Here is a 12,412-nt window from a genome sequence, read left to right on the forward strand (position 1 = left end):
TCAGATGATTAGGGACTTTGAGCATGTTTTCATATGTCTCTTGGCCTTCCTTATGTCTTCTTTCGAAAAGTATCTACTTAGGTCCATTGCCCAGTTTGGATTGGATTGTTTACCTTCCTTTTGTTAAGTTGTATGTGTTCCCTATAAATGTTGAAGATTAAACGCTTATCGGTGATATAATTGGCAAATATGTTCTCCAAGGCAGTGGGCTTTCTTGTTTTGTTGATGGTTTCTTTTGCTGTGCAGAAGCTTTTTATTTTGATGTAGTCCCATTTGTTTATTTTCTCTAGTTCCCATTGCCCTAGGAGCTGTGTCAGTGAAGATATTGCTTTGGCACATGTCTGAGATTTTGCTGCCTGTGGATTCCTCTAATATTTTTATGGTTTCATGTCTTATGTTTAAATCCTTTATCCATTTTGAGTTTATTTTTGTGTATGGTGTAAGTTGGTGAACTAGTGTCATTATTTTTGCATGTGTCTGACCAAAATTCCCAGCACCATTTATTTTAAAGAGACTGTCTTGACTCCATTGTATGTTCTTGCCTCCTTTGTCAAATATTAATTGAGCATAGTGGTTTGAGTCAATTTCTGGGTTCTCTATTATATTCCATTGGTCTATATGTCTGTTCTTGTGCCAGTACCAGGCAGTTTTGAGAACAGTGGCTTTGTAATACATCTTGATATCTGGTATTTAGATCCCTCCTTCTTTGTTCTTCTTTCTCAGGATTGCTGCAGCTATTCAGGTTCTTTTTTTAAAAATATATATTTTATTGATTTTTTACAGAGAGGAAGGGAGAGGGATAGAGAGCTAGAAACACCAATGAGAGAGAAACATCGATGAGCTGCCTCCTGCACACCCCCTACTGGGGATGTGCCAGCAGCCAAAGTACATGCCCTTTACTGGAATTGAACCTGAGACCCTTCAGTCCGCAGGTCGACTCTCTATCCACTGAGCCAAACCGGTTAGGGCTCAGGTTCTTTTTTTATTCCAGATGAATTTTTGGACAGTTCATTCTAGGTCTGTGAAATATGCTGTTGGTATTTGAATGGGGAGTGCATTGAATCTATAGATTGCTTTGGGTATATGGACATTTTAATGATATTGATTGTACCAATCCATGAATATGGTATTTTCTTCCATCTGTTTATGTCTTCCTTTATCTCATTTTTTAATGTCCTGTAGTTTTCTGTGTAGAGGTCTTTTACCTCCTTAGTTAAGTTTATTCCTAGGTATTTTAATTTTTTTTGTGCAATGGTAATTGGGATTGTTTTTCTTTTAATCTCTCTTTCTGTAAGTTCACTATTGGTGCAAAGAAATGCCTTAGATTTCTTTGGGTTAATTTTGTATCCTGCTACATTGCCCAATTCATTTATTAAGTCTAATAATTTTTTGATTCAGTCTTTAGGGTTTTCTATGTACAATATCATGTCATCTGCGAATAATGACAATTTTATTACTTCTTTTCCAATTTGGATGCCTTTATTTCTTCTTCTTGTCTGATTGCTTTAGCTAGCACTTCCAGTATATGTTGAGCAGGAGTGGTGAAAGCAGGCATACCTGTCTTGTTCCTGTTCTTAAGGGAAATGGTTTTAGTTTTTGCCCATTGAGTATGATGTAGGCTGTAGGTTTGTCTAATAAGGATTTTATTATGTGGAGGTATGATCCTTCTATTCCCACCTTGCTGAGCGTTTTTATCAAGAAAGGGTGTTGGATTTTGTCAAATGCTTTTTCTGCACCAGTTTATATGTTTATTTGATTTTTGTCTCTCAGTTTGTTTATGTGATGTATCACGTTTATTGATTTGCAGATATTGTATCAGCCTTGCATCCCTGGAATAAATCCCACTTGGTAATGGTGTATGATCTTTCTAATATAATGCTGGATCCGGTTTGCTAGAATTTTGTTGAGAATTTTAACATCTATGTTCATCAGGGCTATTGGCCTGTAATTCTCTTTCTTTGTGGTGTCTTTATCTGGTCTTGAGATTAGGGTAATGCTGGCTTTATAGAAAGAGCTTGGAAGTGTGTTGTTCTCTTTAATTTTTTTGGAATAGTCTGAGAAGAATTGCTTTTAGTTCTTTGAATGTTCGGTAAAACACCCCTGTGAAGCCATCTGGTCCAGGGCTTTTGTTTGCTGGAAGATTTTTGATTACTTTTTCAATTACATCAATAGTTATCAGCCTTTTCAGGTTTTTTATTCTTTCTAATTGAGTTTTGGAAGCTTGTATTTTTCTAGGAATGTGTCCATATCGTTGAGGTTGTCCAGTTTGTTGGAGTAGAGTTGTTCGTAGTATTTTTTTTACAATCCTTTGTATATCAGTAGGATCAGTTGTTACTTCACCTCTTTCATTTCTTATTTTCTTTATTTTCGTTCTTTATCTTTATTTCTTGGTGAGCCTGGCTAGAGGTTCATCAATCTTGTTTATCTTTTCAAAGAACCCGCTATTGGTTTCATTGATCTTTTGTGGTTTTTTTGTTTGTTTGTTTTTGTGGATTTTTTTTGTTGTTGTTGGTTTTGGGTGGTTTGGGTTTTTTGTTGTTGTTTTTTTTTTTTGTCTCTATGTCTTTTATTTTTGCTCTGATTGTTATTATCCCCTTCCTTCTGGATAATGTGGGATTTTCTTTTTGTTCTCTTTCTAATTCTTTAAGTTTCAAGGTTAGATAATTTATTACCAGTTTTTTGAGGTAGGCCTGTAGAGCTATGAACTTCCATCTCCGGACTGTTTTCATTGTGTCCCATAGATTTTGGATTGTTGTGTTTTCATTGTCATTTGTTTCCAGGATGCTTTTTATTTCTTCTTTGATCTCTTTGGTAACCCACTCATTCTTTAATAGCATGCTATTTCACCTCCAAGTGTTTGATTTTTTTCATTGTTTTTATTGTAGTTGATTTCTAGTTTTATGCCATTGTGATCCAAGAAGATGCTTGTTATGATTTCTATCCTCTTAAATTTGAAGAGAATTTGCCTGTGTCCTAATATGTGGTTTATCTTTGAAAATGTCCCCTATGCGCTGGAACACAATGTATACTCTGTAGCTTTGGGTTGAAATATTCTGAAGATGTCAATTAAGTCCATCTGATCCAGTGAGCCATTTAGGTTTGCTGTTTCCTTGCTGATTTTTTGTTTAGAGGATTTATCTAGTGGTTTCAGTGGGGTATTAAAGTCCCCCACTATGACTGTATTGCTATCAATCTCCCCATGATATCCTCCAGAAGTTGTTTTTTTTTTTAATGTATTTGGGTGCTCCTGTATTGTGTGCATATATGTTTATCATAGTGATATCTTCTTGTTGAATTGCTCCCTTTAGTATTATGTAGTGGCCTTCCTTATCTCTTATATGGCCTTTACTTTAAGGTCTATTTTGTCAGATATAAGTATTGCAACCCCAGCTTTTTTCTCATTTCCATTTGCCTGAAAAATTTTTTTCCATCCCTTCAACTATCAGTCTGTGTGAATCTTTTGTTCTGAGTGGGTCTCTTGCAGACCGAAAATATATGGGTCAAGTTTTCTTATCCATTCAGCTACCCTGTGTCTTTTGATTGAAACATTTAATCCATTTACATTTAATGTTATTATTGATAAGTACTTATTTGTAATCATTTTTATTCGTAATGTTTGTGTTTCTTCTTGCCTTTCTGTTTCTTCTTTTTACAGCAGTACCTTTAGCACTTCTTGCATTGCTGGCTTGGTGGTAATAAACTCTCTTAGTCCTTTTTTTTTCTGTGAAGCTCCTGATTCTACCTTCAATTTTGAATGATAACCTTGCTGGTATAGTATTATTGGATTCAGTACCTTGCTTTGTATAACTCTGTATATTTCATTCCATTCCCTTCTGGACTCGTGTGTTTCTGTTGAGAAATCACTTGGTATTCTAATGGGAGATCCCTTGTAGGTAACTTTCTGTCTCTCTCTCTCTCTCTTGCAGCCTTTAAGATTTTTACTTTGTCGTTGATGTTTGCCAATTTAATTATGATGTGTTTTGGTGTTGGTCTTTTTGGGTTCATCTTGTTTGGAACTCTATGTGCTTCTTGGACTTGCATAGTTTTTTTTCTGCCAATATCAGGAAAGTTTTCTCTCATTATTTCTTCAAACAGGTTTTCTATTCCTTGCTTCTCTTTCTCTCCTTCTTTTACCCCTATTATGCGGATGTTGTTTCATTTTGTGGTGTCCCAAATCTCCATTAGGCTCTCCTGTTGTTGTTTTTATATTTTCTTTCCAGTTGCTGCTGAATTTGTGTGTTTTCTCCTACCTTGCCTTCTAATTTGCTGATGTGGTACTCTGTCTCTTCTAGTCTATTGTTTAAGCCTTCTGTTTTGTTCTTTATTGTAGCTATGTCATTCTTCATTTCCTCTTAGTTCCTTTTCTTGTTTGTGACATTCTCCTTCAGCTCCTTATAATTCTCATTGAGTTGTGTGTATTTGTTATCCTGCCATTTGAGCATCCTTATAACCATTACTCTGAATTCTTTCTCTCATATATTACTTCCCTCCATTTCATTTAACTCCCTTTCTGGTAATTCTTATTTTTCTTTCCTTTGTGGATTGCTTTTTTGTCTCCCCATGTTTTGCTGTAATGTTTCAATTGTTTCTCTGTCCTAGATCTGACTGCTTTGCTACCCTGGTTCTTTTGGGGATGGTGCTACTGCTGTGATCTCTCAGGTCTCCTGGGCTTGGTAATCTAGCATAGCTCCCTACTTGAGCTATTTGGGTTCTCTTGATGTAGACCTGTGAGCTGGAAAGGCACAACTGTGGTGTCCTGAAGTCACCAGCTGGGGAGGAGGATGTCTCAATTTTTGTTGCCTTGTGCCCTTGGTTGAAATCGCATGTGCCCAGCCGGGGCTCATAAAGGCACCCAGGAGTCACCTTTCAGGGTGGTGGGGCTCAGGTGGCCTGTGCTCTGTGAAGGCACAACTGTGGTGTCCAGAATTCTGTAGCTGTAGGGTGGGAAGACACAGGTTTTTTTGCTGCTTCCATGGTTGGATATGTGCACACCCAGTGGAGGCTCACAGGGGCACCTGCGGTGCATTTGCCAGCTTGGCGCACTGATGTACTCTGAGGGGCCCTGGCGCTGAAGCCATTTGATCAAGGTGTCTGTGGGCAGGTATCCAGGAAGAGGGAATCCAGAATTTCTACTGTGGGGCAGTGCATCCTTGTTTGGATAACAGCATGCCCAGCGGGGGCTCACAGTGGCACCGAAGAGCTGCCTGTGGAGAGGTGTGCTCAGGAGGACTGCACTCTGGAAAAGCACAACTGTAGCGCCCAGAGTTCTACAGCTGTGAGTTGGGAAGACTCAGTTTTTGCTGCTGCTTCTGTGGTTGGATATGTGCTCCCAGTGGCAGCTTACAGGGGTACCCACAGTGTGTTTGCCAGTGCGGCGCACTGATGCACTCCAAGGGGCCCTGGTGCTGAAGCTGTGCAATCGAGGTGCCTGTGGGCAGGTATCTAGGAAGGGGAATTCAGAATTTCTACTGCGGGGCAGTGCTTCCTTGTTTGTATAAGATCGCACCCAATGAGGGCTCACAGTGGCCCCCAAGAGTGGCCTGTGGAGCAATGGGCTCAGGAGGCCTGCACGCTGGAAACACATGACTGTGGTGGTGCATTTGCTGGCTCGGAGCTCTGACACACTCTGAGAGGCCCTGGCACTGAAGGTATGTAACCGAGGTGTCTGTGGGCAGTTATTCAGGAAGAGGGAATTCAGAATTTCTACTCCAGGGCAGTGTGCTCTTGTTTGTACAAGATTGCACCCAGTGGGGTCTCACAGTGGCATCCAAGAGCTGCCTGTGGAGTGGTGGGCTCAGGAGGCCTGCACGCTGAAAATGAGCGACTGTGGTGTCTGGAGGTCTGCCGCTGGGGGGGCGGGGAGTTGCACTTACTGCTGTGGGAGTGGTGCACCTTTGGAGGTGGAGGTCCTAGGTTCTGCAGGACTGCGGGTGGGGCAGCAGGATTTTGGCTGGAGTGGCTGCTGAGTCACGGGCAGTGTCCAAGGGCTTTCTGGGTGGTGGTGTTGATGAGTTATTAGAAGAGGCTGCTCTCCCCTTCAAGATGGAGTGGGCTCCGTGCCGAGTCCCAGCGCCTGGGGAGTGTCCGCAGCGCTGGTCGGCTCTCCCTGTCCAAGGGAGCCTGGTCTGCCAGCCCCTGCTTCTCCTCCTGGATTTAACTGTCCTTCACTCACTCACACATACCACACACATCCACACTTCTTTCACCCCCTCACTCACTCACATCCTCTCCCTCACCTCCATCCTGCCAGCCGCCATCTTTGGAATCCCCAACGTGGATGGATTTCAAGGCATTATGCTAAGTGATATAAATCAGGCAGAAACAAAACAAGTACTGTTCAATCCCGTTTATATGTAGAATATAAAAACAAAAACAAATAAAACCCAAAACAAGCTCATAGTAGATACAGAGAACAGATTGGTGGTTGCCAGAGGCAGTGTGTGGAGGGTGGGATAAATAGGTGAAGGGGTATAAAAGTACAATTTTTCAGTTATAAAATAAATAGGTCATGGAGATATAATGTACTGCATGGTAATGATAATTAATAATACTGTATTGCATATTTTAAAGTTGCTTAGAAAATAAATGTTAACATTTTGCATCACAAGTAATTTTTAACTATATAAATTGACAAATGTTAACTAGACTTATTGTGGTGATTGTTTCACAATGCATACAAATATTGAATTGTATTGCATATCTGAAACTAATATAATGTTATATGCCAATTATATCTCAATTAAAAAAAGAAAGAAAGTTGAGAAGTCTAGACAAAATCCTCTGGGCCTTTTGATCTATTACCATGCGAACAGAGATGGAGTAGAAGGAAAGAGACCTGTGTTAGTTGCAGGGGCTGTTAATGTGCATATCCCAGCAGGGCCATCTGCCTGGATTTAGCCACAAATTTTCTAGAGAGGGAGAGGGTGGAGCTGAGAGCAAGATAAGCAACTGGCTGGGGTGGACAGCTGTTTCCTGGCTGGGATTCCCAGGGGCATGCAGGGTGGGCCTATTCAAGCAGAGCCTGGGCTTCTTTGGAGAGAGTAGCAACCATAAGGCTGCAGCTGCTGTTCCTGCTGCTATTTGTATTTTGTTATCCTGGCAACGGCTGCTGTAAGGGCACTCTGTAGGAGGCGTTTTATAGTATCATACCCCAATGCTGTACCACTATCCCTTTATTACCTTTAGCCAGATTACTGCTGAGGGATCTAATTATGTTTCTAAGTTCTCTCCAGAGCTGCTAGGCAAAGCAATCTTAAAAGGTCGTATACTTTTTTTCTCTTAAAATTTCAATAACTTGTTAACTGCAGGCTCTTTCTTGGCACCAGGAACATACTTACTCAGCTTGTGCAAGGCCCCCCTCCAACTCTAGTCCTATTGTTGGAGAGCCCTAAACAGTGGCTAGGATACTGCTTCCCTAGTTTTCTTTGAATGCCTCTGTTGGATCACTTATCTTACCAGCCAGATGAAATCAACTAGGTCAGTGGTCGGCAAACTCATTAGTCAACAGAGCCAAATATCAACAGTACAACGATTGAAATTTCTTTTGAGAGCCACATTTTTAAAACTTAAACTATATAGGTAGGTACATTGTTATTAACTTAATTAGGGTACTCCTGGCCTTTGCTAAAAACGTCCTCAATCTGATTGAGGTACTTTCGCTGAGGTCGACCCCTTCCAACTCTCCCATCCACACTCGTCTTGTATACTTGTTTTGTCTATCTCCTTTCGTTCATCCTCTCTATATGTCCACCCCCCACTTCTTCTAACGCCACTTCTTCAAAATAGACTCGCCCAGGCCAAAAACCGACTTCTGCGCATGGGCCACGAAGTTTCAATCACACTGTACGTGCGCACCCGCACGTGGTATTTTGTGGATGAGCCACACTCAAGGGGCCAAAGAACTGCATGTGGCTCTCGAGCCGCAGTTTGCTGACCACTGAACTAGGTAGTCAGGTACTAAAGAGGGCCAGATATCCCCTTCTCAGAACTGAAAATTTTACATTAAGAATCTGCTAACAACTTCTAAGAATGCCCCATGGCTTCCTCTAGCATTTCCCAAGGCTCATATGCATGGCTGGCAAAATGCCCCACACGACATTCAGACTCTTTCAGATAACCTAATATCACCTTTATAATGTAGCCTGCAGACTCCATTAATAACTTGCAAAGGTACTTCATGGGATCTTCAGGATTTTTGCTTATTCAGAATGGCATTGTGGTTAATCAATTACTTGCCTCACTATACCAATTTATTGAGAGCCCAGTTGAGCTGAGAGAAATCTGATCTGCCCATTGTCAGAGTAGCTGCTTAAGACAACAAGCCAGAATGAAAGTAACACTCAAGCTTTAAATCACTTACTGCAATAAGATAAAACTCTAAAGTGGAGAAAGTGCTGAATCTCCTCTATTATGTTTCTGCCCATGAACCAGTACCTGTATAAGGTAAGATGGATGAACACAGACCTAAGGGTTTTCTTTCTGTGGAGGGAGACATAAACAAAATGTTTCAACAGTTTTATGGACCCAGGAGCTTGGGAATAAGAGAGGGAGAAGTGCTAAGAATATAAGGAATACTGATTTAGATAGTAAAAAAAAAATGTGTCTTCAGTGTTCCTTCCCTCTCCATCAATCCCACTCCCCAAGGAGATTTCAGCAGACACCCCTGAGGAATGCCTCTGCCAAAGGCACCTAATAAAGAGGCCTCCAAATGGAGGCAACTGGGTTAGGAAAACAGCTACGTGTAAAAGCACAGCCATTCAGGGGATCCTGATTCCTTGCCAGCAACTTCCTTCAGATAGTTCAAAGCATTGGTTATACAAGTCTGATATGGGAAGAACAGCATTCTCTGTGAGGTCTTCCAGGTAAAACCTATGCAATTATCTATGATCAGACCTGAAAAATAGAATACCTAATTTTTAAACCAGGAGCCAAACTCCTCAATTTCACTATGTTTTTAAAGTTTTTTTTAGTATTTACTCTAGAGATTGACATATACATCTTAACTTTTCAGAACCAGCTTCAGAATTATATTAACTTAATTTCAGTTAGATATTGAAATATTACTTCTAAATAACTGTACTCCCTTTACCCTATTTTGTGGTATTATTGTACATGTTAAATAATAAATGTTACAAACCCAAGAATACATTGTTATAATTATGAATTTATATAATTTTAAGTTTTTTAAAGAATCTGAGATTCTGTTAACTTGTGGTTATTCATTTTCTTTCTGTTATTTGATCAATCTATCTTCATGTTTGCTAATTATTTATTTTAAATTTTTAAAATCAATTGTTGAACCCCTCTAATGAATTTTTCACTTTGTTTATTTCAACTCCAAAATTTACATTTAGTTCTTTTTAAATAATTTTTGTCTCTTCATTGGTACTCTCTCTTTGATGAGACATTGTTATTATACCTTCCTTTAGTTCTTTAAACATACTTATACCAACTAATTTGAAAAAAAATCATTCATCAAATCTGATATATGGTTACCCTCCTAGAGAGTTCCTCTTTTAAAACATTATGTACACTTTATTTCAAGGACAGAATATAAAATCCTAAGAATGACTAGATGTCTTAATGATAAATACATTTCAATGATTCTTATTGAAATAAATTTGTAATATTATTTTCTGAAAGCAAAATACCTTTTGTTAAGTACAAAACAACAGCACAGTATTTTGAATTACAAATAATTTTTATTTTTTGCAGAAAAAGATGCCATGATTATTTTTAAGTAAATTAGAATTTTCCACAAAATAAAGTTGTTCAACTTGCTAATTTTTAAATAGTTAAGTATACAACATGCTAACTATATACATAATAGATAATAAAGAAAATGCTCAACCTTATGAAATGTTTAAAATTTTCATTAATATCTTGAAAATTGCCATAATCCATCTGTACTAATAATAGACAAATATGTAAATTGACCACCCCTTTGTGACACACACAGCCAATCAGGAGTGAGTATGCAAATTAACCCTACAAAGATGGCGGGCCTGTGGGCAGCACACTTGTGCCAAGCGACTGGGGGCGGGGTGGGCATTCCTACCCCCCGGCCAATCCCAGCCTATGCATGCAGGCATCGAGCGGCCAGAGGCAGTGTGGGACACCTGCCCACCCGCTGCATAGCCTGGGCGACAGGGAGGGCGTCCCTGGGACCCCGCCTGCTTCGAGCCTGCTGTGGCCGGTCTGCAGGGGCCCGCTTGGCCAATCCCCGGTCACCACGGTGACGTCCCTGGACCCCGCCCGCTCTGAGCCTATGGCCAGCACACGCACACACGCTTGTGTCAAGCAGCCAGGGTCCCGGGGACGCCACAGGAGTGTCCAGTCCTGTCAGCCTGGCCTAGGGGGAAGCTGAAGTCCTTTTGGTTTTTGCAGCCCCTGGACTGGAAGCAGAAGCCCAGAGTGCAGGGAGCACCAGGAATGCTGGGAATCTTAGTTCTGGTGGCAGATGTGTTGCGGGATCTCCTAGATACTAGAGTAGTGGTTCTCAACCTTCCTAATGCCATGACCCTTTAATACAGTTCCTCATGTTGTGGTGACCCCCAACCATAAAATTATTTTCATTGTTACTTCATAACTGTAATTTTGCTACTGTAAACAATATGTAATTATATATGTGTTTTCTGATGGTCTTAGGTGACCCCTGTGAAAGGGTCATTTGACCCACAAAGGGGTTGATACCCACAGGTTGAGAACTGCTGCACTAGAGCAAAGTGAGCCTGGAGCAAGGTACTGTTGCAGGTGGGGGATGGAGGGAAAGCAAAGGTGAGAGACATAAGTAAAGTCAGAGTGTCAAGGAAAAATGAAAAGGAAGATATCCTGCAACTTCTAGGAAATCTCCACCAATGGAGCAAAGAAAAAAAAAAGACCTCTATTATTCTATGAGCACCAAACCAAACTGGGTTGGGGTCTCAGACAATTTGCTGATATGATTGCAAAGACAGACAGAAACTCCCAGATTGGAGAGGGCTCCCCTGAGGGCTCCCAGATTGGAGAGGGTGCATGTCGGGCTGAGGGACCCACTCCCACCCCCCATGCATGAATTTTGTGCACCGGGCCCCTCGTAGCTTTATAATAAACTAGAAGCCCAGTGTGTGAAATCGTGTGGCCCCGCCCACCTGTGAATGCCCCACCCACCCACCCACCGTCCCGCCACACTCACAGGCCCAGCCACCCACATGCGCCTTGCCACGCCTGCTTCACAGTACCCACCCACCCGCTGCCCCACCAGCATGCTGGCCACAAGGCACCAGGGATCCAGGCTGCTTCTCTCTGGCCACCACCACCAGGCACCCAGGACCTGGGCTGCTTCACTCTGGCTGCTGCCTGGCACCCACCTGGGACCTGGGTTGCTTTGCTCTGGCCACCACCACCAGACACCCTGGACCCAGGCTGCTTCTCTCCGGCTGCCACTGCCAGGGACTCGGGACCTGAGCTGCTTTGCTCTGGCTGTTGCCATGCACCCACCCAGTTCCCCATGGTTCCCCATCCCTGGTTGTTGGTCCTTATGGTGTTACAGCCACAGGCCCTTTATAATATAGACTAGAGGCTGGGGGTTTCCCTCAGTCTAGCCGACACCCTCTCCAATCTGGGACCCCTTGGGGGATGTCCAACTGTGGGATCGGGCCTAAACCGGCAGACGGACATCCCTCTCACAATCTGGGACTGCTGGCTCCTAACTGTTTGCCTGCCTGCCAGCCTGATTGTCCTCTAACTGCTCCCCTGCCGGCCCAATCACCCCCAACTGCCCTCCCCTGCCGGACTGATATTACCCCCAATAGCCCTCCCCTGCTGGCCTGTTCCCCCTCAACTGCCCTCCCCTGCCAGAGACCAATTCCAGCATGACAGCAGGCTGCATCTGGGAATGGCTAAAGGCATTTTCCCAAACCTGAATAGGATACATTAAATTGATTTCTTGGCTGCCTTAAGGCATCTTAATCTACATGTTATTGCCTCCTACTGGCCAAACACCTGAACAGCCTTAGGCTAATTCCCCCATTCTGACAATGTTTTTGTATACCCTTTGAAGTGTATATCTCTGCCTTGCCTCAGGGACAAGTTGTGTTAATAAAAAGCATGGGGTCCTGGGGACGAAGAGAACCTAAGACCTTAGACTTTAAGACCTTAGAACTTAGCTCCTTTAGCTAAGCTCCTCTGACCCCCAAATGCCTTTCAAAATTATATTTCTTCTCCAGACTCTTTATTAGTCTCTGGACTCTTATGTAATCTACGCACAGCATTCTCCAGATTGCTGAACCCTTCTTGATGCTGGGACAAGAATCTTGGCACTCTCTTGCAGGCCTGTTCATCTCCAACTGCCCTCCCCTGCTGGCCATCTTGTGGTGGCCATCTTGTGATGACATAAGGGTGTCGCGCAAGGACACCAGGGCCACCTAGGCTT

This window comes from Myotis lucifugus, unplaced genomic scaffold (assembly GCF_000147115.1).
Source record: "Myotis lucifugus unplaced genomic scaffold, Myoluc2.0 scaffold_2, whole genome shotgun sequence".
NCBI classification, from domain to species: Eukaryota; Metazoa; Chordata; class Mammalia; order Chiroptera; family Vespertilionidae; genus Myotis; species Myotis lucifugus.